The sequence below is a fragment of the Felis catus genome, chromosome D1 (assembly GCF_018350175.1).
Source record: "Felis catus isolate Fca126 chromosome D1, F.catus_Fca126_mat1.0, whole genome shotgun sequence".
Lineage (NCBI taxonomy): Eukaryota > Metazoa > Chordata > Mammalia > Carnivora > Felidae > Felis > Felis catus.
Window position 1 is genome coordinate 19,859,021 of NC_058377.1, and position 27,702 is coordinate 19,886,722.

Here is a 27,702-nt window from a genome sequence, read left to right on the forward strand (position 1 = left end):
GGCTGTGGCTCCAGATCAGTAGAGGGAGAAACCCTACAAATAGCAAAGACGCTTCTATAAGTGTCGGTCGCCCTCGGAGGGGGCTGGGGGCATGGCGGTTAAAATTAGCATTTCTAGTACTCTGGTGTTCACAAAGCGGGAAACGGGCCCTTGGAGATTGTGTTATTTTCCACTGCCACACCCCGTGCTGTCACCACAGGTGCCTTCTGGCTGACCCCAAGATGCTCGTGGTTCTCAGGAGCTGCTGTGACTGTTGGTGGCACTTCTGTAACTCAGAGAAGTCACAGGGGGCCTGGTCAACCACCAGCAAATGATTTCCTGTTCCCTTCCCCTCCGACCCTCGACAGCCCGGCCCCTCCCTGTGAGCTGTGCGGTGAGAATGAATACAGCTGCAAGCGGGTTTCTCGCCTGGGTCTCAGACCTCTCCGAGACAGGAGACGCATACGTACCTGCCTAGTCAGGGCTTTAAAATGCAGCGCAGGGGGCTCCTGGGTGCTTCCCTCGGTTAAGTGTCTGACGTTGGCTCCGGTTACGGTCTTGCAGTGCGTGGGTTCGAGTCCTGCGTCGGGCTCTCGGTGCAGAGCCCGCTTCAGATCCTCTCTCTCCCTCCCTCTCTCTGCCCCTCCCCTGCTCACGTGCTCGCTCGCTCTCTCTCTTTCCCTTAAAAATCAATAAGACATTAAAAAAATAAGTACAAAGCTCACAGCCTTTTAAAAATAAATAAAAAACAGAATCTAGTCAGGCGGACCGGCTTTCCTTGTTTCAAAACAACCTAACAAGGCCCGAGAGCCTCACATTGTGGGCGGATCACTGACCCCTTTGTACCTGGTGTCGCCATTCAGTGCTGGGCGGGCTTGTGGAAGGAGAGAGGCTCTGGGGTCCCAGGGACTTGTTTGACTCCCAGCTCTGCCACCTACAGCCCTGTGACCTTGGGCACGAGATTGAACCCTCCTGACCTGTGAAATGGGATAGTTGAGCTGCCTCAGGGGACTGTGTGAGGCTTGAGTATGATCTATGTAAAAGCAAATAGCAAAACGCTCCTCAGGCCCTTGATAATAGTCCTTTTTATTTATTTTTTTTAAATTTTTGTTAATGTTTATTTATTTTTGAGACAGAGCATGAACAGGGGAGGGGCAGAGAGAGAGAGGGAGACGCAGAATCCGAAACAGGCTCCAGGCTCTGAGCCATCAGCCCAGATCCCGACACGGGGCTCGAACTCACGGACCGCGAGATCATGACCTGAGCCGAAGTCGGACGCTCAACCGACTGAGCAACCCGGGTGCCCCAATAATAGTCCTTTTTAATTCATAGTGTGGGATAAAGAAAATCTTTTCGGTTAGAGTGGATAAAGTGATCACAGAGGGGCAGAGATCAAAAGCTCACGGTAGTTGTGCCTTTTGTGGAGGGAAGGATACGGTTCTGTGTCAGGGTTTGTGTCAGGTCGGACTGCCTTATGACCCTGCTCCTCCGACACAAACCCTCTGAGGGACTTGTGCGATAGAAATTAAGAATGACAGGGGCGCCTGGGTGGCGCAGTCGGTTAAGCGTCCGACTTCAGCTCAGGTCACGACCTCGCGGTCCGTGAGTTCGAGCCCCGCGTTGGGCTCTGGGCTGACGGCTCAGAGCCTGGAGCCTGTTTCCGATTCTGTGTCCCCCTCTCTCTCTGCCCCTCCCCCGTTCATGCTCTGTCTCTCTCTGTCCCAAGAATAAATAAACATTAAAAAAAAAAAAAAGAAATTAAGAATGACACTGTTGAGCACGTAGCACGTGCCAGCCACCGTTCTAAGAATCGTGCACAGAACGACGATCTTAATTCTCATCAGAACCCAAGAGGGCGGGTGTTCTTGTAATTGCCCATTTTGCAGATGCCTTAACTAGCGCACTGAGGTTGAAAGTAACTGCCCGAGACCACACAGCTAATCATGGGGAGGGACAGAAAGTCAGTCCTCTCTCTGAGCTTCGTTGTCCTCCTCAGGGACTTGGTTTAGATGCGCACTAGTGTCCACGATCCTGTGTCTGTGCTAAATTGACCCGGGAAACTTTCTGGAGCATGTGGGAATCTGAGAGTCACTTTAGTGACGTTGGGGGCAGAAAAGAAACCACTGAGGAAGCTTTCAAGGACCTGAAAGTCGTTTTCTTTTTTTTAATTTTTTTAATGTTTATTTTTGAGAGAGACACAGAGACACGGGAGGGGCAGAGAGAGAGAGAGACCGAGAATCCGAAGCAAGCTCCAGGCTCTGAGCTATCAGCACAGATCCTGACACGGGGCTCAAACCCACGGGCTGTGATGTGAGATCATCACCTGAGCCCAAGTCGGACACTTCACCGACTAAGCCACCCAGGCGCCCCTCACCTGAAAGTCTTTAAAAGGATTATATTCCTTCTCCCTCCACCTCCTCCAAGTAAGTCTCTGAGATCAAAAGACTTGTAGCATGCATTAACTCATCAGAACCCAGCATCTATCCCATCGTATGAGCCAGGGAGCCTGTAAGCAAAGGCAGTGACAGCGTTAGCAGCTGGAGAGATCATTCTAGCTGTTTCTCTTCTTGCAAAACCTAAAGCATTAAGAACGGAGTCTTGAAGAAGAATTAAACTTCTGGGGCGCCTGGGTGGCTCCGTCGGTGGAGCGTCCGACTTCGGCTCAGGTCATGATCTTGTGGTTCGTGAGTCTGAGCCCCACGTCGGGCTCTGTGCTGACAGCTCGGAGCCTGGACCCTGCTTCGGATTCCGTGTCTCGCTCTCTCTCTGCCCCTCCCCCGCTCATGCTCTGTCTCTCAACAATAACTAAACATGAAAAAAACTTTTTTTTTTTAATCTTTGTTTATTTTGAGAGAGAGAGACGCTTGCGGCAGACCCGGGGCGGCCGGGAGTCAGTTCTGAGTGCCCCTACCCCCCCTTGGCTGCTTCTGCCCTGACCCCTGTGCAGGTTCCTGTCCGCTCGCGGTGAGAGTTGGAGGGCCCCCCGGCCGAGACACGCACCTCTTCTCTTCTGTCTCATCCAGACTCCTGGCTTCGAATACCAGCCATGGGCTGACAGCCCCTCCATTCCGTCCCCAGCCCAGGCCCCTCTCGTGATTTCCAGCCTCTGTGCTCAGCATCTCCTTAGGGTGCAAATGGGCACCTCGGTCACGGAGATCCTTCTAAAGCATAGGAGAGATTGTACTACTCCACCGCCCCAAATGCCCCCCCATGTTTTCTCCATCACGGTCAAGGTAAAAATCTGAAGGCTGCAAGTCCTTACCGGGGGTGTTCCCTTGCTACCTGTGAATCTTCTCTCCCGTCACCTTCCTTGCTCATTCAACGGAAGCCTCAGGCCCCACTGCTTGTTGCTGGAGAGCATTCAGTGTGCCACTGGCGGGAGCATTTTGCGCCCGCTGATCTCTGCCAGGAAGGCTCTTCCCGCAGATGGCCGCATGCTTCGCTCCCTCCCGGGTTCACCCGTGATCTTTGACCACCCTGCGTAGAACACGGAGTCCTTCCCACCGTTCCCTCCTTACTCCTGTCCAAAATACTTGCTGGAAGGCACAGACGTATATCTACGCATTTCTTGTCCGCCCTCTGTCCAACAACACAGGCTGCACGAGGGCGAAGATTTGTGTATGTTTTGTTCCCCACTGCATCCCCAAGGGCCAGAACAGCGCCCGGCGCAAGGTAGGGGTTCAATCGATGCTTGTTAAAGAGAGTAAATGGCGATGGGCGCGTTTCTACAACATCCCAGCGACCAGCCAGGCTCTTTATGGAATTCTGGTCACACAGAGTAGGCGAGCCTTCCACACAACACTGTTGGGGTAAGAGTTGGGGTACCGCGGTGGCCGGGAGGGCTCCCGGGCCTTTTTGGCCATAAAGTCTTTTTCCACGTGGGGGGGAGTCAGCACGCCAAGATCTCAGCTCTGTCGCCAGGCTTGGCTAAAGATGCTTGTCAGGGTGAACTCGCCTGAGAATTCAGTGGCTCTCAAGATGATGCGCCTGAAAGTATCCTTGTTGGAACGCCATCCCTTCAAAAGGCCTTAATCCAGACTGCCTGTTCTGCAGACATTCTCAGATGCATTATTTAAAGTTATTTCCAGTGGTGCGTGGGTGGGAGGTGGGAGCTACATTTGTTACTTAGTGGTTTTGAAAAGCCTTCCAGGATCTTTTTCACTTTTAACCCTTCTTTTCGAAGTCACCTAACATAACCTCTTCGAGGTTGCAGCACCCCTCCCCTCCCACGTCGGTTAGCGCACTCCACCTGCACTGGGGTCCCGCGGTGGGGGAGATCCAGAAGCAAGCCACGCGCTTCTTTGGGGCGGTCTCTTAGGGGAGTGAGGCTTCTTTTCCTCGGGGAGGCAAAGCATGAGACTCACAGAGGCTACTTGGTATCGAACGAATCGGTTGCACAGACTTCTGGTTCTTTGGAGAAAGTTCCGTGTTTGTGGGAGGGAGTGGTAGTCCTGCTCCTTTGGAAGAACAGAAACGTTGCGTTGCATTTGCACGGCTTTTCCTAATGCTCCGCGACCCTTCACATCCGTTATTTCGTTTGATGCTCACGGAAGCTTCCTGTAGCGGACAAGTTGTGTCCACGCTTCACAGATGAAAGCCGGAGGCACAAGAGAGGGTAGTGGTTTGCTCATCGCTGGTGCTGGTGGGGGGCCCGGTGGGCTCCAGGTCCCAGGGCTTCTGCTCTCGCTTCCTGGCTATGCAGGACTTTCGCTTCGGCATCGGGCGCTCCTCCCCTCAGCAGGGACAGGTGCCCGCCTGGTTCTCCCTTGTACTCCTGGGTAGCCTCAAACACTTGACGGTTGGCTTCCACTGTGGGTATCCCTCTGGAACTTACAGCTTCTGCAGGTTCTGAGGCAGAGGGGCGCTGTCTGCGTGTCTCTGTGTATTCAGGGGGCTGTTCTCTTGCCAGGAGAGCGTTTGGAGGCAGAAGGAACCATCTATCCCTCCATGGAGAGCTGCACTCCCCAAGTTCACGGATTCCCTAAATTCATCGGACTTCTTCCCTGGACCTCCGTCGTGAAGTGACACCCCTTAGAAATCCTCCACTTGGAAGTCAGGCAGCTCTAGAGGGTTCCCTCTTAGCATAGTACTCAGACCTGCTATCTCTCCCCAGAATCGCAGCAACACCAACCTTTGTACGGTGCTGTATAATTGTGGTTGTGCTTCGGAAGCATCCGGGGCGGGCGGGGGCGGGGGGGGGGGGCGGTCTTTGAAAATACAGATTCCTGGACGCTTCCTCTGGAGAATGTAACTCAGTAGGTTTGAGAAGGATCCAGAAATCTGTAATTTAAGAGGAAAAAAAAAAAAAAATCCTTGGCAATCCTGACAATTAATGAGGCTTGGAAACCACTGTTTAGATTACAAAGGCCTTTTGTATATAATATTTCGTTTGTTCCTCACAACACATGAGGAAGCTGTTAACCTCTCTTGCAGATGTGGCTCAAATACGGTCAATGACTTACCGCGAGGCTCTCAGTTAGGGAATGGTGGGGTCCAGCCCACGGCCTTTGTCCCCAAGCTGGAGTCCGACCTTCCTCTGTGCTCGCCCCCTGGAGACTCGTTCTCCCATCTCTCTGTTACCCTGGGGGTGTTGGTTTCTCCTCATATTCTGACTGCTTACCAGCAGTCTTACTCACCGGATCCAACTCTTCCTCCCCGAGGGCAGCTCTGAGCAGGTTTGGAGAAGAGAGTGAGAGTACAGGCCCTTGAGACAGCATTTTGGGGCTTCCGACCATATTGGTTATCTGGGCTGTGAGGCAACGAAGGTAGACAGGCCAGCCTCACCCTGAAGGCGCCGCACCGTCAGCAGCTGAGCGGGGTGGGGGCCCCAGACAGGCCTTCGTGCCCACACAGATCCGTCAGCCCAGTTCCAAGAAGGAATCCTGAAGTGCATAGGCAGAAACCACTGACCACTGGCGTGGAGAGTTGGTGGCAAATCTTGCCTCTTTTTCCATGTGCATTGTGTTTGGAGCTAGCTCATCAGGAAGAAACCTCAGAATCTCAAGTTTCCTTATAATGGGAAGGATGCAGGGTGGCCCTTGGGGGTGGGTATGGGAAACTCTGAGTGGATTTTCTGGTTCTGGTGGGTGAGGACATGTCAGCTTGGAAAAGTAACCAGAGCGCTGGGCTCTTTGGTTCCGGCCGGGCCTGTACCATTTTGAGCCCCTGCAGCCGAAAGGCTGGGTTGACTTCGTAGGTGCCCTCCTCGCCCCGATCCCCAGTGTGGCTGCTGGGGATTGAAACCCAGAGGACCTTGGCCTTAGGAGGAGTCCAGTGACTTCCAGTTACTTTATTCATTTATTTACTTAGAAGCATTATGGCATCCTGGTTAAAATTAGGGCCCTCGAGGCAGATTTCCTGGACTCAAAATCTGGCTCTGCCACCTACTGGCCTCGTAACTTTTTAATGTGGCCGTGCCTCGGTTTCTGCATCTGTAGGGTCGCGCTGACGCTGGTACCCACTGCCTCGGGTTATAATGGTGAGCATTGCAGAGTACTTAGAATGGAGGCAGGCGCGAAAGGGGCTGCTAGGGTCTCTGCTGCGCAGCAAACATCACATTCTGGGGCCACCACTGTGGCACAAAGGACAACCATGGGCGCCACCTCGTAGGATTTCACAGTTCACTGGGAGGCAGACAGAAATGGATTATTGCCACGTAAAGTCACCCAGGCGGGTGGGAAGTGCGGTAACGGGACGTCCGGAGAACCGTGTGCCACGAAGGGGCTGGGGCTAAGCCCGAGCTAGAGGCGATGGCGTTTGATTTTAAAGCATGAGCAGGAATCCTCCAGGTAGAAGAAAGGGGCAAGGCATTACAGGTGGAGGCAGAGCGTGAGCAGGGGAGGGACAGAGAGAGAGACACCCAGAACCCCAAGTGGGCTCCAGGCTCCGAGCTGTCAGCACAGAGCCCGACGCGGGGCTCGAACCCACGGACCGGGAGATCGTGACTGAGCTGTAGTCGGCCGCCCAACCGACCGAGCCACCCAGGCGCCCCTCAAGTGTGCCTTTTAATAAAATCATTCTGGTTGCCGTGAGGAATACAGAACAATAAGAAAGAAAGCAAAGCCGCGGAATGACCTGAGTTTCTCACCCTTGTTAAACGTGGGTGTTGGGCAGCCACCATTTCGGAGAGCGCCCAATGCCCACTGTGGCCGGCAGGCAAGGCTGTGGAGAGTGGCCATCTCCCGTGGCCTTCCAGGTGACCTCGAGCAGGACATACTGCCCCTCTCCCTACCTCATCTTTAGATAACGTAGGAGCCGTGTACTGTATTCTCCAGCCCCCCAAAATGTAGCCTACTCAAAAGGAAAGCTGGGGGTCCGTCCGTGCATCGCTGGTTTTCTCTCGGTGTCAAATACATTTGCGCTTAACTTTATTATTTAACGAAGGGAGTGTCTGCGTCATTCAAAAAGCAAAGTGACCGAAGAAGTTACGCCTTGCCAGGCTTGCTCCTGTGGCCGTCCATCCTTTTGTCCCCAGCCCCGCCACAAGAAACCGCTCTTTCTTTTTTTTAAGTTTGTGTATTTATTTTGAGAGAGGGAGGGAACAGGGGAAGGAGCGAGTGAGAATTCCAAGCAGGCTCTGTGCTAACAGCGTGGAGCCCAGTGCGGGGCTGGAACCCACGAGCTGTGAGATCACAACCTGAGCCCAAACCAGGAGTCAGACACGTAACCGACCGCGCCAGCCAGGCGCCCCCACGAGACACCACCCTTACTCATTTTCCTGGGTACCCTTCTGGCATTTATCTATGCAAATACGAGCTTAGATTCTTCCTGTACCCCCCTTTCTTCTTTAGAATATGTATCCGCTCCAGGGAGAATACGAACGACCTCTTTGAAACACAAAAATTGTACTTGTTAAGGAATTTCGGACTCGTCCGGCTATTCCTTCTAGAATAGAACAAAGGGGGGGAGAGGAGGCTGTGCTGTGACTTTGTCTCCCTGCTACGTAAAGTAGGGGCCATATTCTGTCCGCCCTGGCTCCCATGGGGGAAAGTCATAATCAATTTCACATTCATAAACAGCTTTGAGCTTTCTGGTGGAAGGGATTCTCACACTGGCTCTGTTTTGATTTCTCAGTGAAATATTTCCTCTTGTTCTCCAATCCCAGGATCCTTTATTTTTTTTTTTTTAAATGTTGACTGCAAATTGTTAACAAGTTGTTAGTTTATTTATTTATTTATTTCCTCCCCTCCAGCTTTTCCTCGCCAAACTTCTGAGTCTCAATTGGCAGCCGTAGTCTCTGCTGGGGGCCGTGTGTATCTGATTTTAAGCTCCAACCTGCTGGGTCCTCCCCGCCTGCCCGCGTCCAGAGTCGAGTGTTTTTTGTGGTATCTGTTGGCAGAGTCCTTTATTTTTCCCACTGCGTGTGCTGAGGTGCACAGAAACTTCCAGAGTCCCAATCACAGGGCAGCGTGAGGCAGAGCTGGCTGTTAACTGGCTAGAATGGCAAACTCTTCCCGGCCAGAAAGACAGGGCACATTTGCTTCCTGTAGAGAGAACTTCCCGCGTCCTCTAGGGTTGCGGGAGAGACTCAGGAAGGAAGTTGTCTGTGAAATGGCGGAGGGGCTAGATTAGATGATCTCTGAAGATCTCTTTGGTTCTAAAATCACACTTTAGTGACACCGTCGGGGACTGCCGGTCCCAACGTCAGGAGTTAACCGTTCTGCACAGCATGCTGGCTGGACGGTGTGAGGAGAGGCCCCTGGGATGCGGACCAGGCGAGAAAGGTCGGTGATGCCACTGCCTGGAATCCACAGAGCCTGGTCAATGTTTTGAAAGGGACTTGGGTTTTGTTTTACCAGAAAGCTTCCTGGAGGTCTTTTCTAGGCAGTAGGTTCATGTTGGTGCTTAGGTAGCACATAAAGCCGCTGTCTCCCAGACGTGGACCTGGTTTTGAGGACCTTACTGCTGGATCATGATTTCAAACCTTACCAGCGCCGGCTTTGTGAATTCAAGAAATCCTTGTCCTACATAAGGACCCGGAGGGACTTGGAATAGTCTCTTCTTCACCCTCCTCTCCCAGCGAGGCCCGTTCCCTGTGCCAAGGGCTCCCAGCCCTCACCTCGCAGTCGGGACCCACTCCTGCCTGGTAGTTTTCGCTCGTGGCGAACGGGAACTACACAGTTGTCCTGTGTGAATCTGTCCTCAGTTTTCAGGAGGACGCGAGAATCCTTGGGTTCGCTGGTGGAGTGTTTAGCGATCTGCATCGTTCCTGTGGGCCTCCCTTTGGGAAGACTGACCCTTAAAAGGGCTCTGGGTGCTGCTTGGCAGGTGTTCCCCTCCGTCAATTGGCACGGACGGCTTCCTGCGCTTCCTTTTTGCTGGGACCACTCTCTACTGTGCTCCTGTTGGACTCGGTGGGGTTCGTTCAGCGTGAGGAGCAGGACGCCCGTATATGGGGGCGACCGGCGCGATGTGTATATTCTGGGTCTGAGCCCTTCCGGCCCACAACCCCTTCCGTTAGTTAGATAACTTTCCTTCTCCACTGAACGGCTCCCCCTCGAAACAGTAGCCTCTCCGGGGAGATATTTGTGAACCCTAGCCCCGCGCAACGTCTGGCTCATCGTGCATATTCAGTAATTGGTCGTTGGATGGTTTTTCACTCAACGACATCATCGATTGAGTGCTGACTACGCGCGTGGCACTTTGCTGGAATCCGGTAATGCCAGAATAAGACACAGCCCCTGCCCATAAAGAGTTGATAGTCCAAGAGAAGAGGCATCTGCATACTCCTCCGGTCTATCTCAGTGCCAGAAATCTAGAGGCCGCTTGGTGCCTTCTGAGTTGAGGATTGCAGGATGATAGAGCTGGAGTGTCTTCGGGATTTCAGAGTCCCTCCCTCTCATTTCAGAAACGGAGAGACTGATGGGTGAGAGGCTTGCGTTCATGGCCACACAGTCAGGCGCAGCAGAGAGAGAATTGTCCACAGTCCTTGTTTTTGGCTCTTTGGGGCACCCCATGTGGCTTGCTTTTGCCCTTTAACTAGAAAGAGCAAATCCTGAAAAGCGGAAGGCGGTACCAGAGCACGCGGGAGCACACTCTCACCGAACGTCTGCTGATGCTCCGTGCCCCAAATCCTGCAAGTGCTTGGAAGCTCTGGACAGTGGTTCTCACACTCGGACTGCAGAGTGAGCTGTTCAAAGGCAGCCAGGGCTCAGCTGCCTGCGAGCGCCCACTGGGGACATCTTTCTGGAGAGTCCAGAACTCTCAAGATGAAGGCTCATCAGTTTTGACCTTACGGCTCTGTTCAGCTGAGGTGCTGAATGGTTTTCGGGATAAGGTGTATGAGAGATTCTAGTTCATAAAACCACAGAGAAGGGCTTTCCGGGGCGCCTGGCTGGCTCAGTCGGTTAAGCCTCTGACTTCGGCTCAGGTCTTGATCTCACGGTTCGTGGGTTCCAGCCCCGCGTCGGGCTCTGTGCTGACAGCTCGGAGCCTGGGGCCTGCTTCGGATTCTGTGTCCCCCTCTCTTTCTGCCCCCCACTCGTTCACGCTCTTCTCTCAAAAATAAATAAACACTAAAAAAAAAAAAAAAAAAAAAAGTGGGGCTTTCCATTCTGCTAAAATATGGCCAGGACCTTGTCTGACTCCTATTCAAACAAACTAAATGTAAAAAGACATTTAGGAGGCGATTAGGGAAACATAAAGGTGGATTTGACATTCAGTGATATAAGGGAATGATAGTGAATGTCGGGTATGATAATAGCACAGTGATTGTGTTAAAGACAAAAACAGTCATTAGCGATGCATACTGGTGTCTGGGTTGTTTTTAAAATATTGGCGGGGGGCGGGGGGTGGCCCCTGGGTGGCTCAGTCGGTTAAGTATCTGACTTAAGCTCAGGTCACGATCTCACGGTTTGTGGGTTTGAGCCCCACGTTGGGATCCGTGCTGACAGGGTGGAGCTGGGAGCCTGCTTCCGATTCTGTGTCTCCGTCTCTCTCTCTCTCTGCCCCTCCCCTGCTTGTGCGCGCTCTCTCTGTCTCTCAAAAATAGATGGGCAAACATTTAAAGTAGAACAAAATAATATTCCAGCAGGGGAGAAAGCCGGGGAATAGACCAACGGCTTGACAAAACGTTGATCATGGTTAATCGTTGAAGGGGTCGGGGTGGGGTTGTCATACAATACCCTCTGCTTTTGTATGTGTCTGGAAAATTCCAGAAAAACAGTCTTCTTTAAAAATAGGGCCTGGGTGTCTACCCTTGCCCTCCCTACTTACAGCGAAACCCCTTCCTGACAGAACGGAGGCTGGCACGGCATGGCTGACCGGATCGGGATGAGGGTGCGGAGGCCCCAGAGTAATTGGCCTGAGTTCCTGGTTACTTATCTCAGAGGATACCCAGAAGGACTGGAATGCTTCCTCTTGAGCACATCTGTCTTTGTGATGTCACCAATGCCCAGCTCACCCCTGTCTCTGGAAGCGGCTGCCAGGTGGACACAAGTGTCATCTCTGGTTCCATTTCTGCCGCAGGCTGGCCCCTCAGACTCCCCCAGAGAGGCCCATCCTGAGGCAGATTCTGTCGCTCAGCCGTCACGAAATGCATTACCAACGCTGTGCCACAGAACTTATCTCTTCAGCGCGTTGCGATACATATATCTGATTCCTTACTCACCCCTCGGTCCGTATCTGGCCCTTTCCTCTCCCCCACACCCCCAACCGCGACCCTGTCGCTACTTCTGCCCGCCGATAGTTCTACGGAAGGATCTGCAGTCACGCACAGCCTGTACAATGTAGGGATGTCACTCTTCCTAGTTCATTTCCCTTTGTTCTCTCTCACGTGACTCGTTCACGAAGCTTTTGTACCTGGACCTGCTCTTGACCCGAAGTCTCCATTCTGGGCTTCCCATGGCCATGCCCTTTAGTATAGATGAAGACTCCTTAGGTTCACGGAGATTTGCTTGCCTGGAGCCCGTGTCCTCCCAGGTATCCCCTCGCCGCTCCCGACAAAAACGCTACATATGGGGTACTGGAGACCCAAATGACTGAGAACCCGTTTCTTGGGTTTCTTCCTCATGTCTGGCCTCCTGAGGACAGATACTTCTAACCCTGAGGATGACCAAGGTGCAGCTATTCATGGAGGTACAGACAGAGCTTTGACATACTCCTGGGGTGTCCATCCACGTGCATGTGGGGCCCCTCTTGGTACCCAAAGAAGCCAGGGGCAGAGTGTAATGTGGAGGGGGGCACACCACAGGTAGAGAGGAATCCGGGGTTGTTGGCTGCTATCTCTTGCACAGAACGCCAAGCAGCTTGAGAAATCTAATCGGGCTGTTATGAAGGGATATTTGTCAAGTAGGAGGGTAAGACCTATTTAATTGACCAGTTTGTTCACTTGATTTATTACTTCCAAACATTTAGACAGGGGGTATCTGGACCTGCCTTTTTTTGTTTCTTCCTACATCCAACATGGGGTTCGAACTCACAACCCCAAGATCAAGAATCACAGGCTCTACCCACTGAGCCAGCCAGGCTTCCCCAGGCTTCCCTTTCTACTCTTCACATTTTAGGTATCAATATCTTAACTGAGACTCAGGAATTTTGCTCCTGGCTGGACTTCATCTCACCATAAGGTAGGCTTAGGTTCTCCCATGGCATTTCCCACAGCTTGTAAAACACAACCTATGAAGTCCTTTCGTGGCACACTTATTTCCTGTGTTTATAACAGAGATGAAATCATGGTTTTCCCACCACCCCTCTTCCAGCTCCCAACAAGCCTCAATTATATAAGCCGACAAGCCCATTTAAAATAGCCTTAAAGTGAGGGTTGCCTGGGTATGCCAACAGCTTTATCCTAGAAGTCTTCCCCTGAAATGTCCTATGCCCAAAGGGTCTGACAGCGTTCTGGATGCCATTCGATAAGGATTAGCCATAAGACCTAAAAAGTTGAGCTATTTTTTTAAAGTTTTTTTGAGAGCGAGCTCTTGCAAGTAAGTGGGGGAGGGGGAGAGAGAGAGAGAGAGAGAGAGCGAATCCCCAGCAGGTTCCGTGCTGTCAGGGCAGAGCTCAACACAGGGCTTGATCTCACAAACTGTGAGATCATGACCTGAGCAGAGATCAAGAGTCGGCCGCTTAACTGACTGAGCCACCCAGGTGCCCCAAAGGTGAGCTATTTTTAAACTTCTAGTTTCCCCAAATGGCTCCTTCTCTTCAAATTAGTGCTAGAATTCTACCTTCCCTCCTTCTCTCCCGCCCGTGAAACCTTTCCATCTCTTCCAATGAATAGTATTGAAATTTCTGACCTATTATGGTGTACCCACCACTGTACCTACATCATATCAAACAGAAGGTTTTAAAGGCCTTTGGCATATCAGGGTCAATGTCTCCCACCCACATGGGTGATGTAATTGGCCTTCCTCTCTTTAGAGACCCAGAGCCTTGTGCTAAATAGGAATTGAGAAAGGACTGTGGATATGGGGAGCGAGTGTAGGGGTGGGGTGAACACATAGGTTACCTCACACAAACAGAAAATGAGCTCCCCTTTGCACTAGGAAATTCACCTTAGCTTCGCACTCAGTCCATCTCAGTCCCAATTAAATTTTAATCCAAACCATCATAAATGCCAAGTGCTTTCTTCAAGCTCCTTTATTTCTGGAGCTCCGTGGCGCCCCGTTTAATAAGTGCTTCAGGAGAAGATGTCTGGCAAGGACTGGGTATTGACTTTGGAAAGGGGAGTGTTCACATCCCCAAGTATGTCACTGATAAGTTACTGGAAACCAATCCCAGCCCTCCAGTTTGCTTGTTTATGTGGCTCAGGCACCTTGCACCAAACCTCAGCCCAAATTCAAGTTTCACATGGGCAATGGCTGCCGTTCAACATGTTTGGCTCTTGTCTTCAAAAGGATGTCAACAGACAAAATCTGCCCACGGTTGCTCTTCATTCGGAAGTATATTCATATGGACATTTCATTCCACAAGCACATACTGAGAAGCCTTGTGCTAGGCTTGGGGGAATGGAGACTTGGAGTCTTTGACTTTAAGGGCACCCAAGGTGTGCAACCAGATTACCATAGTAGCGATAGGAGTCTATGAAAGTGGAGGCATGTACAGAAACATATTAACACAGGAGAAGTAGTGTCTTGCTGCCTGGGAGAACTGGAAGAAGGATCAGAGGAGGTGACATTGACCTGGGTCTTGAATGACGCACCGGAACAGGGACAGCCGAATTGGACAGTTGAAATTTAATTTCTCCTCTCTTGAGAGTTGCACTTCAAAAGCTGTTGGTTTTCATGGGCACAGAAAGCGGGCTGGAGGCCCGGAGGTCTACTGGGGGCCTTGTCTACTGTTGTAGTAGAGAGCGAGAATGGAGAAGAGTTTGGGACGGCTGAGCCAGAGGGAAGGACTCTGCTGGGCAGATGGGGATTACCAAGGAGAAAGGAAGGAGCTCAAGGCCTCGCCCCGCCCTTTTGCTTGGGCGCCATTCATAGATTTACTAGTTGCTGATGGCTGCCAGTATGTCCCTGGGATGGGAACCAGCTGTCCAAAAAGGCCAGTGGGAACAGTTGTTGGCACACTGTTCATCTGGCTCCACTCGGCATCCTGAAGACATGGCGTGCTTCACACACGAACCTCACTGCAACCACCTCCTTGACTTCACATCTTGAAATAACTCCTCATCACTGGATGAGTATTTTAAGACACAACTCTCATCAAGAAGTTTCCATTAAAGCAATTCCAGTAGAGTGAATAACCATTTCCCCCCGCTCATCAGACATGCTTGTCTTACAGAATCATGAGTTCAATTCTCACTTTTATAGCCCTATCTTAAAAAACAAACAAACAAAAAAAAAACACCTCAGAGCAATGATCTTACATTACATCTGTGTCAAAAAAGTTTCCCTCTGCATTTTCAGATCATCTTTTCTGGGTCAGCATTTCTCTTTCCTTATCACAGTTTTTTTTTTTTTTAACTTCCTGTTCCCTATCAAGCTTTATATGAACTCATTTTGTCATTTCTTAAGCAATTCAGGAGTGAACCTTTCCCCTTTTTGAAGGCCAGTAATTTTTCTACACCTTCTTACTCACCGTATATGTGCAAAGGTCAGAGTTATTGAAAATGTTTTGACAACCCTCAATTATTTGCACTTAAGGGGTTGGCCAGAGAAGGGGAACTGCATAAATGATCAGCAAAATGACATTAAAGCCATCACATATAATACCAATGGCATACATTCCCCATTTGTTTATTTTCCCTTCGAATGTACTTAAGATCTTGTTTTTAGCACACTAAGCTGCTTTCATTTGCAATTCTTATCCATATAGTAGACGGGCAACAGAGTTTCCATTGGATAACCCATCAGCCAGTGGGTGACTGAAAGCTAGAATAATATAACTCTTCTCTAACGAGAACAGCTTGTCATGAAGAAAGGCTAGATACACAGTCTTGTAGTTAAGGGAAGAAACAAAAGCCTAGACAGATAGGAAGGCCTGTTCCACCAACCTGACTCACAAAGACCTAGACTTTATTCCTTTATTTATTCAACATTTCTTGAGCACCCAGTATAGGATAGGTGTTGGAGATCAAAGAAGTAAAAGACATCGTCCTATGTTCTTTGGGTTCTGTAAATGAACACACAGCTTAATGGATACCCAAACAGATCTATGAGGCCTTGGTGGGAACAATTAACTCCACTGTGTTGCACAGAGAGCTATTTGGGCTGGATATAGAAAAGTGTGTAGAGAACATGTATGTGTGGAGAAGGGGGAGCAGTTTTCCGGGCAGAGGGGCCCAGCATGCGCAAAGACAAGGAAACAACGTATTGAGGGGGAGAGAGAGTTCAGGGTTGTTGAGATGTAGGGGGCCTGGGAGGAAAATGGCAGGGTTGAGTCTAGAAGGGTGGATTTGGGCACCACCATGGAGCACCTCGGATGCCATGTGGAAAAGATGATATCTTTCAGTTAACAGGGAGTGCGAAGGCTTAAGCAGAGGTAATACGGTCAAATCTAAGTTCTAGAATAATGACCCTGCCAGCAATGAGGATGGTGTACAAGAGGGAGGAAAGGCTAGGGGAAAACCAGAGTGGACTGGACAGGTGAGAAACAGTCTGGCCCGAGTCAGGGGAGCATGCGGATGGAGCAGAGGAAGTACAGTCAGCCTCACTCAGGATGCCTTGGTTCCTGCTTGAGGACTGGGCATGAGGAAGATGAGGGAAGCCGTGAGTGTTTCCTAATTTCTGTTTATCTCACTGGTATGGCCAGTGTTTGACGTGGACAGTTACAAGCTAACATCTGCTAAAGCACAGCCTCCTTCCACGTTTCTGACCTTTTTGTCTGGGGACTTGTACAGGGCTTAGGCTTTTAGCTCTTTCTTCTTCAATTCAACAAACATCGTTGGCACCGTGAAGGATGAAGAGCTGGTCTTCTTCCTCAAGAAGCTCATAATAAACTCATGGAGGAGGAAGACCTGTAAAACAGTAAATATTAACCAAGGCTGAGTGAAAACCAAAGGGCTATGAGGGCATAGAGGAAGCCAGGGGGGGACTCGGGAGGATTTCACACCGGGGGTTTGCACCAGGCTGTTCGTTTTTACTGAGCATCTATCACATGCCATGTAGGTCCCAGGCACTGAGAAGAGCAGTCAAATACATATACATGAGAAGGAGGAAGAAAAAACATTAAATAAGGAATTATAAGCAGGATGAATGCTGGAAAAGAGAAATACGGGCTGTCATGAGAATAAACAACGGAGAGATTAGTCTGAGGTATCAGGGAAAGCAACCCCAGAAGGTTTAGGCTGAGACATGACAGGTGAGTAGAGATACCAGCGTAGGGGAATGTTCCCGAAGAGAGAAGTACGTGTCCGCTTGCTCAGTGGTGGGAAAATGAGGCATGGTCAAGGAACTGAAAGAAATCTAATGTGAATGGCACATAAGAGCAGGGGGAGTGGCCTGAAGGAAGGCCGGGAGGGGCCGGAGTAGATCACACAGGCTTATTTACCAGGTTAAGGTTCTGGAGATTTATCCCAAAGGGTATAGGGAGCTATCGAGGTTGTAAGCAGAAGAGTGGTGAGATTACTGCATCACTGGAGAATACATTGCAAAGGGCAAAGCTGGAAGGAACAGATCTGTTAGGACAGACACACCGTTGCAGTAGTCAGACGGGTGACGGTGGGTTAGCACCGAGAGGGGACAGCAGATTGGAGAGAACAGGTGTGCGATTTCGGAGGCAGACCTGGACAGGACTTAGCGATTAATTGCATCTGAGAAGGAAGCAAGGGCGGAGAAGTCAAGGTTGATCTGGAGCTTATAACTTGGGAAGTTGGGTGGATGGTGTGGCATTAACCAAAAGAATCTGGAAAGAAGCAGGTTGGGAGGGGGCAAGGCGAGTTTGGTGTTTGAATACACGAGGTTTCGGCACAAGCAAGATGTTCAAGTACTGATTATACCTTCCAGGACAGGTGATGGAAGCCCAAAGGTTAAGAAAGAGAAAATGATGGTACCTAGGGATTAGGGCAACATTGGAATGGAGAGGTGGGACTTTTAGCCCAGCGAATGGCTCAGATCTCCTACAGAGAACGCACAGAATGTGTAAAGGAAAACCGCACAGAGTCTCTCGAGGAATACCAGCAACCAAAGTGCCTGCAGAGGAGTCGAGCTTACAAAGGAAGCTGAGAAGGTATAGCTAGGGAAATCCGAGGAAAAACCAAAAGTGTAGAGTCAGGGCAGTAAAAAACAGAGAGCGGTGAAGGGAGCGTCAGTGATGTGAGATGCTCATGAGAAGTCACGAGAGACTGAAATGCGAAAAGCCCGGTGGACCAGACCCTAGTGACCCAGATGCTCACTGCTACTTACTGAGTGACCTTAGACAAGTCACTGAATTTTACACGGAGCCTCGCCTACACTTGGGCGTGATTGTTCCGTATTCAGATCAGCATCTAAAGGCTCAGGAAACAGGGGCCGTTATTTTTCACAGTTTCTAGAGCCGGTTTTAGTGGCGAGGCGCCAGATTACAGTAGCTTCTAGGAAGCAAAGTGAGATAGAGGGTGGGGGCGGATCATTGGGGTGTGAGGAGGAGTTCGCAGGGAGGAAGAAGGGGAAGGTGCAGCAGAAGATGCATTGGTTTTCGTGGGGATAAAGGGAACGACACTGGACAGGCGTGAGCCAAAGAAGCTGGCGGGAAGGGGACCGCGGTCAAGTGTGATGGCTGCGAAGAGGCAGGACGAGTTACGGGGGGAGCGGAGCCTATAAAGAATGTACCATGAATGGAGTTGGAGTCTTTGAGTTTTTGTTTTATGAATGTAAGGGAGCCGCTGACTGTTTTAAAGGAATACGTTTAGCTCACCTTGTTTCAGGAGAATTAACAGAAGAGGGAGGGAGGGATGGGCTCTAGCGGAGAAGGATTTAGGGAAAAGCTATCCACACTGTGATTGTCGACGGAAGAGTTTTAAGACAGAGCAAAAAACCACTTGGGAGCGTGCGACCTTGCCTCGGTCATTTAACCTGGCTGAGACTCAGTTTCCCCATCAAGAGAGTGGGGGTGGTACTGTCTACCTCTAAGGTTCTTTGGCGCATTATATTTTATGTCAAGTATCCAGGATGGTGGTTAGCGTACAATGAACTCTTCGGTCAGTGTCCTTCCCATTCCCGTCCTGCCTCCCCTCCCACTCTTGGTAGCGTACCCGAAGGCCTTGCTCTCGCCTGATTTTCAGGAGAGCTGTTTTTGCTTCCTGCGGTTCTGTACTGTACTACAATTAAACGACAATCTCGTCTTCCAAAAAGTTTCCTTTCCAGAATAGGGCTAATGTGTCATCCCCGCTCCCTCCCTGATTTGGAGGATTGATGGGTTTCACGTGCTTTGTACCAATGTGTCTTGATGCACGGATGCTTGTGTTTGGGGCTGGGCAGTGGCTCAAGGGTAGCCCTTTCCCATAAAGCTGCGAAGGCATTTACCTACAAGATGGAGAACACATCCTTCCCGGAAAGAGAGCAAAACCCTGAAACCATTTTTCTCCCAGTTTCTCTTTTTCTCCTGTCTTCCACGACATCTGGTTTGGTTAAATTCATTTCCAGCCCGAAATAACTGGTCTCTGGAAAAGATGTAATATGGATTACATTTCTCTAAAGCCATATGCTCTATACATCCTGGCGTCCATGCAGATGTCATTTGATTCCATTTTGTTTTTATTCATTCAATAAATATTTATTGAGTGTCTGCTTGGGCACTTGGCATCCATAGTGCAAAGAGGAACAACATTCAGTTCTGCGTTCTAAATGGTCCCAGATTTTGTGGCAAAGCAAGACCCAAAGACATAATAGGTTCGGTCGATTATGGCTCAGTTAAGTAGGAGCTACCGACCAGCTTCAAAGTGGGTGGGGGATGGGCAGCTACAAGAAAATACTTCAGGGGCACCTGGGTGGCTCATTTGGTTAAGCATCTGATTTTGGCTCGGGTCATGATCTCACTCTTCATGAGTTCAAGCCCTGCATCGGGCTCTGGGCTGACAGCTCGGAGCCTGGAGCCTGCTTTGGATTCCGTGTCTCCCTCTCTCTCTGCCCCTCCTCTATTCACAGTCTGTCTCTCTCTCTCAAAAATAAACATTAAAAAAAAAATCTTTTTTAAAGAAAATACTTTAGCAAAGCTGATATTTGAATGGGCTCCTGATGTGGGAGCTTCATTTTCCCAGGTGAAGAAAAAGGGGACGGGCTTCCCTGACCTGTTTTCTCAAGGAAGCAGCATGTAATTTGAAAGAGGACATTTGGCCCCGAGAAGCGTGAATCATTTGTTATTCCAGGATGAGAATGCCCACAAAATGTTCACTGAGAGTCCAGTATGGGCCAGGCAGGGTGCTAAGTGCTTTGTTTTAGTTCGTTTGAGTCCCAGAACAACCTTAAGAGGCAGGTCCCACGACTGCCCCCATCTTACACGGGAGCTAAGCGAGGCTTAGAGGGCTTGAGTAACTTGCCCGCAATCACCCGATGACACAGCAAGGATCTGAACACAGACCATCCTACTCGAGGGTCTGTGGACTCTGAAGCATCGTGGCAGGCGAGCTGGGCGCTGGTTCCTGTGGGCAGTGGGGGTAGCAAAGTGGAAGGCAGAGTGGGGGGTGATGCCTCTGGGGGGATGAGGCCAGATGTGGCATTAGTAGATTCATCTTTGCATGTTTATTTTTTTATAAAAATGTAACTGCATTCCTTTTAAAGTGAGCTAGGACCCTCTTTAGACACACTGGTTTAAGTTTACTTTTATTTATTTTGAGAGCGAGTGGGGAGGGCCAGAGAGAGAGAGAGAGAGAGAGAGAGAGAGAGAGAGAATCCCATGCAGGCACCACGTTGTCAGCACAGAGCCTCATGCGGGGCTCGAACCCACGAACCGTGAGATCACGACCTGAGCCGAAATCAAGAGTCCGACGCTTAACCGACTGAGCCATCCAGGTGCCCCCACGCATGTTTTCAGCATAAGGCCTGTTTTAGTGGGAGATAATTGTGTAAATGAGACAGGAGGTTTGGGATAAGAGACCTAACTTAAAAGCTTGTTGTTCTTAGAAATTTTGATTCCTACTTACTTGCAAACAGCATCCTGAAACCCTTGATTTTCAGTCATCAAAGTAAACCCCAACGAGGTAGAAAAAAGTACTTCTAAGTCGTTCACTGTTTTCACCTTAAAAATGATCAAATGTATTCTCCAATTAAAAATCAAGGAATAAAGATAGGCTTTAGCCTCCAGTTAGTTTAAGGACGAAAAGTGGTGACGGGATTCAGATTTCTACAAGAAACTTGCACAGAAAAAAAAAAAAAAATCTGTTCCATTTACTCTCCCTTCATAGAATATTTTCATGCTCTGAGTTTTGTTTTGTTTTGTGTTTTGCCTCCTAGTGAATTTTAAGAATCATGAATTTGATTGTGGTACAAATATATTCATGAAATGTTTCAAAAAGGAAATGAACCCAAACAAAGAAATCGACCACAAAAATAGCACACTGGTGCTGGTTGTTTACTAATAAACAAACATCAGGTTCCCGGCACAGTTCAGCTGATGTGTGTGGTGAGAGATCAAGCCCCTTGCTTTCAGATCTAACTCCGTTCGTATGGTGGTTTTTCAACCTCCCAGTGCCCAGGACCTGCGTTAGTAATCGAATACTCCAGATTTGAGATCTTCGTTAGTCTCCCAGTAGGCGTGTTGATCTCTTTGGATGATGAGGCTCCGTGACGCTTTGCTTGGAAAAGCACAGACCTATAGCAAGGAGCCCAGCTGTTCCCCTTCCCTCCCACAAGGCCCCAGGAACGTGAACTTGCTGAACTTGGGTGGCCAGGCTTTTGGAGTGAGCAGCCCAGTTTCTTTTCCCTCCCACGGGTTCTGCTTCCTGGACCCTTTTGCTGACCGGCGAAACCAGCCTTGAGCAATTCCTTGGTGTGTGACCCAACCCAATTCTTCTAGGACAACCGTCCTCCCCTCTGGCCCAGATCTTTTCGCCACCCACACAAGCTGGAGTTTAACCTCTCCTGTCAGACACGAGAGCACAACCTTGAGAAGGCGCTCCCCACCCTCGTCAAAGACCGTGATGACAGACCCTCAGAGTTGGGTGGGACCCAGGGTCCTCTCGGGCGTCTGCTTTCTCACTGTCGGTCAGCAAGGCTCTAGGGTCATGGTCTCTGGCCCCAGGGAGCCCTGAAGCCTGGAAGGGTCAGGAGAGGCTTTTAAGAAGAGGACGGGACTTCGAGAAAGAGATTTGGAGAGCATTCCAGACAGGGGAAGGGAAAGAGGCCAAGGAGAAGAGCAAGAAATCCTCCCGGGTTCAGGAGACTCTCATCTGAGTCTGGAAGATCTCCAGGCAAGGAAATTCTAGGGCTTCCCCTGAGTCTAACCCATCCTTTTTCCTGTGACCCGCAATGTCCCCTTTTATGGGTCCCGGCTGTTCAATCTGTGAAACCTGAAAGGGGAGGGCACCAAGAAAAAGAGGCTGTGGTCTGACAGAAATGCTAGCCTGGCGGAAAAATCCAGCCTGGTCTCTCTCTTTTTTTTTTTTTTTTTTTTTTTTTGTCCCCTCCTGTCTCCTTCCAGCCACTGTCATGCTATCACCAGATTTTATTGTCCTGGGCTGGCCACAGCCTGTGGACACCCCTCCTCTGCCCTCCAGAGCACCCTCTGGCCGAAACACAGCATGCAGCTTCCTCTGCAAGGTCACTGCTGAGGGAAATGATGATTTTTTTAACCCCTTCTCTCAGAGAGCCAGAGAAAGCAAAGTTCCAGAAATGTCATTCGCCCCTAGAAATGTCCTCTGACCGTGGCTCCCTCTCTGTCTTTCTCTGTTAGTTGTGGAAATCAGCCCCAAGCTCCTCAAGGCACTTAAACTGTGGAAATGGACCTACCCCCTTCCTGGTGCCAGGCCAGCTAGGATTTGTGTGTGTGTGTGTGTGTGTGTGTGTGTGTGTGGACCTACCCCCTTCCTGGTGCCAGGCCAGCTAGGATGTGTGTGTGTGTGTGTGTGTGTGTGTGTGTGTGTGTGTGGTTTGCTCTATGTGCACATAGACGTAGGAGAGACGGGGTAAAGCTGGTGCCCCCATGGCCCAGGCTGTGCCTGGTTGTTCGCCACGCCAGCCCGTGGGTGCGCTTTATGCCCTCTCGCCTTTCAGCCCTTCTTACCTTCACTCTTCTCCCTGGCTGTACTGGCATCCCTGGCCACCTTAGACACACCTTGGGTTCAGAGCCAGGTAGGAGATAGGAGTTGGGACTTCCTTGAAAAGGAAGAGTCTGAGATCAGAAGGTCTGCTTCTGGAACGTCGGCACACGTGGCTTACCCTCTTTGCTCCCAGCTTCCGCCTCTGTAAAATAGGCATGCCGTTCGCAACCTCCGGGAGCTGTCCTGAAGATGGAAGGACACGCTGGTGATGAAACAACTTTGCAAAACGCGAGGTGCCGCCAGGAGCTGAGACTAGAAACCCTGGCGAGTTGCATGTTAGAGTGGGGTGGGGACAGGGCATCAGACAGAATATTCCACTGCAAAGGGGCATGGCCGAGTTAAGTCGCAGAGGGCCTAAGGGGCCAGGGACAGCGGCCCTCAGGAGTCAGTCCTGGAGGGCTCCCGAGGAGGTTTCCTCAGAAGGGGCTCTGCGTTGGCAGACAGGAAGGCATAGGGTGCTCCCTTCTTCCTCACAGAAAACCCCTGCCCCAGGGAGAGATGCGTCTTTGTTGCCGCCTGGCCCGCTGAACAGTCCCCGCCGGGCCCCAGACCGATGCTGCTTAGGAGCTGGGCTGGGCCCGGGGCCTTTCCTGTCCGTGGAGACCGGCGCCAGCGACATCTCCCGCCTGAGTCCCGCCTATGCACCTGGGCCCCTTTGCAGCAGCTCTCCCTTCGCCGACTCCTCCCCGCTCCCCACCGAGGCTTCCTGTTTTGAAATCACCAATAAATGGAAAATGTGAGTGCTGTCACTTTAACAGCTCAGGCTCTGTGTGTGTGTGTGTGTGTGTGTGTGTGTATGAGCATGGGTGCGTCGCACGGCCTGGGGAAGGCAGCTGAGGTGGTGGGCTCGCCCCCACAGGGGATGCCAGTGCTCCTGCCCTCCCAGCACACCCGGCTGCCTGACTAACCAGAGGAAGGCACGCTGTGAGATCAGTGTCTGTGAGCCTGCCCAGGAGGGCTGCTGGGGCCTTTCCTGTCAACTGGGGAGCTCCTCTCTCAGCTTCTAGAAAGATCTTTTTATTTATTTTATTTTATTATTTTATTTTATTTTACATTTATTTATTTTTTGAGAGAGAGAGAGAGAGAGAGAGAGAGAGACAGAGCTTGAGCGAGGGAGGGGCAGAGAGAGAGGGAGACACAGAATCCGAAGCAGGCTCCAGGCTCCGAGCTGCCAGCACAGAGCCCGACGTGGGGTTCGAACTCACGAACCGTGAGATCATGACCTGAGCTGAAGTCGGATGCTTAACTGACTGAGCCACCCAAGCGCCCCAATGTCTTTTTTTCCCCCACCTGTAAAACAGAAACAATTTCTTTACCAGTCCAAAACTGGCTTCCTAAGGAACTAGAACACAGTAGAGCAGACTCAGCCCTTCACTTGGATGGCAGGCAGTGCATCTAAGTCTCTTTTTCTACCCCAAGGACCTACGCTGGTTCCTGGCAACCAGCAGGAAGTATTCATGGGGTGCTTACTATGTACCAGGAAGTCAAGGCTCTTGAGAGTCAATGCAGATCATTACAAAGTCTCTGCTCTCGGGGAGCTTACAGTCGCTGGGGGGATACCATCGCGATCCCACAAATATGTATGGAAATATGGCAGTGTTGTTAGCGTAGGATGACAGAATAAATTCCTTTTCTTTCATTAGTTTTCTAATTGAGGCTCTAGCTTTTTCTGGCTACTGGCAGAGGGAAGGCCATAGTCCATATGCCTTTTCATATTGAATGTTATCACTATATTGACACAGTCTTTTGGAAACAAACATGTGAGAACGTGAACAAGGGTAAGGTGCCTCTCTCCTCCCGTGCCCCCTCCCCTAGCCCACTGTTGGCCACCTTGGACCTCCAAGCCCCTTCCCTCTTTTCCACACTGTGTCTGCCGTTCCTTCTCCCTTCTTGTCTGGATGGCAGATTCCACTCATCCGTCAAGGCCCAGTTCAAGTCCTGCCCACTCTGGGGGCAAAGTTAATCTGTAAATGACCGTGTAGATGCATCACTGAGCACCGCGATTGTCTTCAGTCCCACCTGAGCTCCTTGAGGCCAGGAATTATGTCTTCTCTATCGCTGAATTTCCCAGAGCCTGGCACAAAACCCAGTCCTTCTCAGATGCTTAACACATGTGGGATAGATGAATGGATGAACGAACGTTCCCTCTCTCACCTTTTAAAAAACAATTTTTTATGTTTATTTATTTTTGACAGAGAGAGAGAGACAGAGCATGAGCGGGGGAGAGGCAGAGAGAGAGAGAGAGAGGGAGACACAGAATCCGAAGCAGGCTCCAGGCTCTGAGGTGTCAGCACAGAGCCCGACCCGGGGCTCGAACCCACGAACTGTGAGATCGTGACCAGAGCCGAAGTCAGACGGACGCTCAACCGACTGAGCCACCCAGGCGCCCCAAGATTATCCTTTTTTAAAAACTTGAAATAGAGTTGACATCCAGGGCCATGTTAGTTTCAGGTGTACAACATAATCATTGGACAACCCTGTCCGTTATGCTCGGCACAACAAATGTAGTAATTACCGTCTGTCACCATACACGACGTTCGTACAACATTATCGACTTTGTTGCCTGTGATGTACTTTTCATCCCCATGACTGGGCTTCTTTAACATATTTGTGAATGATCTGGAAAAGGAAGTTCGGAGTGAAGCTTGCATATCTGTAGATGACTCAGAGCTCTTTTGGAGGGGAAGTGCCCTGCCAGGGGGGTAGACCATTGGAGGAACTCCTAAGATAGGACTTGACGTGCTTCAGTGCGAACAAATTTAAGGCCCTGCATTTAGGCAGGGCTTATCTGAGGTACAAGATGCTGCCTCTCTCTGATTAGCATTGGCAAGAAAGAGCAGGGACCTGGGAGTCACTCCATTCAATTAATTTTAAGTTCACTAGACAGAAAAGAGGAGGTATGGACAGTCCCGCTAGAGAAAGGCAAGTGGACAAAGGTTCGACAGAGAGGGCTTCAGGGTATTTCGGGCAACCACGGGGTTCCAGTGGCTGAAGCAGGGCTGCGTCATAGAAAGGTAACAGGTGCGGGGGTAACAGCGGGAGAGGTAGGTAAAGCCACTGGGAGCTCAGGGTCAGCAAGACCATGGCATGATCCAGGTTAATATTTTAGGAAGATTGTTGTGGCCTCTGTGGTGGGGGAGGGCGGCTGGTAATTGGAGAATGGAAAGCAGGGGCGCAAAAACCGCAGCCAAGAGAACCTCTAAAATCATCCAAGCGAGAGCTTGTGCACTGAGAATAGAATGAAGGAATGAAGGAATGAATGGACCCAGAGTGACTTCAGGGGTGGAATCGGCCTGGGACCTCAGCCAGTAAGCTTTGGGAATGTTATTCTCCTTCCAGACACGCAGGGTACCCTGGGGGGACAGTGCTGAGCCCGGCACCTAGAAGCAGCCTTAGCTGGGAGGGGAGAAGGGTGTGCCGGCGGCATGGGTCCTGGGCTGAGCCTGACTCTGTGACCTGGCTGACCTGAGCCCCCACCAGGAGTGCTGGGAGAACAAAGTGAGATGACCTATCGCCAAGCTCTGTGTAAACAGTAGGGTCAGCAGCTGGGTGGTTTGGGCTCCTGCGCATTGAGAGATAAAAACCAATGCTGGAGGAAGTCCAGGGAAGGGCACTGGGGCAACCAAGAGGTTAGAAGGGTTTCTTTATAGAGACGTGATGAAAACATTGGAACTCCCCAATGTGGAAGAACAAAGGGAGTCTGCCAGGCTTAGGCTTTACAGCACAGGAACGGACAGAGACGCAGACCAACTGCCCGGGTTCAAATCCCGACTCTATAATTTAAAAGCCGCCTACTGGAGCCCCTGGCTGGCTCAGTCAGTAGAGCATGGGACTCTTGATCCCCCCGGTCATGAGTTGGGCATAGAGGTTTACTTAAAAACAACAACAGGGGCACCCGGGTGGCTCGGTCGGTTGAGCGTCCGACTTCGGCTCAGGTCATGATCTCACAGGTTGTGAATTCCAGCCCCGTGTCAGGCTCTGTGCTGACAGCTCAGAGCCTGGAGCCTGCTTCAGATTCTGTGTGTGTGTGTGTGTGTGTGTGTGTGTGTGTGTGTGTGTGTCTGCCTGTTTGTCTCTCCCCTTCCCCCACTCGTGTTTTCTTTCTCTCTCTCAAAAATAAATAGGCTTTAAAAAATAAAATAAAATCCTATTGGCTTGGCCGAGCTCCCTAGCATCCCTGAGCGTCTGTTTCCTCACTTGTCTAAGGGATGATCGTCCTGAGCTGTTTGTTGTAAGGATTGCATGACACAGGAAGGTAGAGAGCTTTGTGCGAGGAGTGACTCATGAGAAGCACTTCCTGACGGCTTTCATGTTAACTGGGAAGAGGGTATCTGCTCAGTGAGTCCCCAGATCGCGGAGATGGGGGGAAGAATGTGCTTGAAGGAATGCACGTGGCAAATAAGAGAAGGTAGAGCGTTCACACGCAGTGGTTGGCAGCTGATGAAATCCTCATTCCGGAAGGCCGTGCGTAGCTCTGAACTCCCATCCTGCAGGTCGGAGGATGGCTGGAGGTGAGGAGCTACCGCCCCTTTCTCAGCAGCCCCACGCCACGGATCCCCGGTCCCTGGGTCACTTGCGCACCCCGTTTGCCACCTACCAAGTTCTTGGCTGGCACTGAGGGATGGAGACACGGGGAAGAGAGCAGGGAGGGGTTGCCCTCGGCTTTCTTTGCTGCCGGACAGCCTGGGACAGCTGCGTGTCCTCCTGGTCCCAGAGTGGTCCCCTCACAGCGCACGCCCCAGCTCCACACGGCGGTATGTTTCTCCTCCCTGTGGGACGAATAGTCTTTGCTGACACATCGACAGTCCCGAGGTCGGATCCCTTGTGGCTTTCTCTGTCACCAGAAACCCTCCCCTGGGCTGCAGCCCGATCATGCACAGCATATCTTTAGTCGGTCTAATTTGTAGGGCTGGCAGCCTGGAATGTAGTTAACTGCAAACGATACTTATCTCTGAGCCGAATTCCAGAGCAAAGCTGCTGCTAAGGCTGCCGTAATTACCGCGGAGCAGATACTCATTACGCACTTACGCTCTGCAAAGCGCTGCACATGTTGGCCACGCTTGCCCAAAGCCTGGAAAAGAACCACGATCGTTTGCATGTGCATTTGTGCT

General features: G+C 50.7%; 1 protein-coding gene and 1 long non-coding RNA gene across 5 annotated transcripts in view; one reads left to right on the forward strand and one right to left on the reverse strand.

Annotated features, from left to right (window-relative positions):
- The window catches only part of UBASH3B (ubiquitin associated and SH3 domain containing B), a 141,083-nt gene that overhangs the window by 55,263 nt on the left and 58,118 nt on the right, over nt 1-27,702 (forward strand). The window lies entirely within an intron of this gene.
- LOC109491856 lies at nt 359-23,313 on the reverse strand. Its single transcript, XR_002145407.3, has 4 exons — nt 22,555-23,313; nt 18,861-18,997; nt 11,194-16,375; nt 359-956 (listed from the first exon to the last, which is right to left on the reverse strand). It is a non-coding gene; the product is annotated as an uncharacterized LOC109491856 (long non-coding RNA).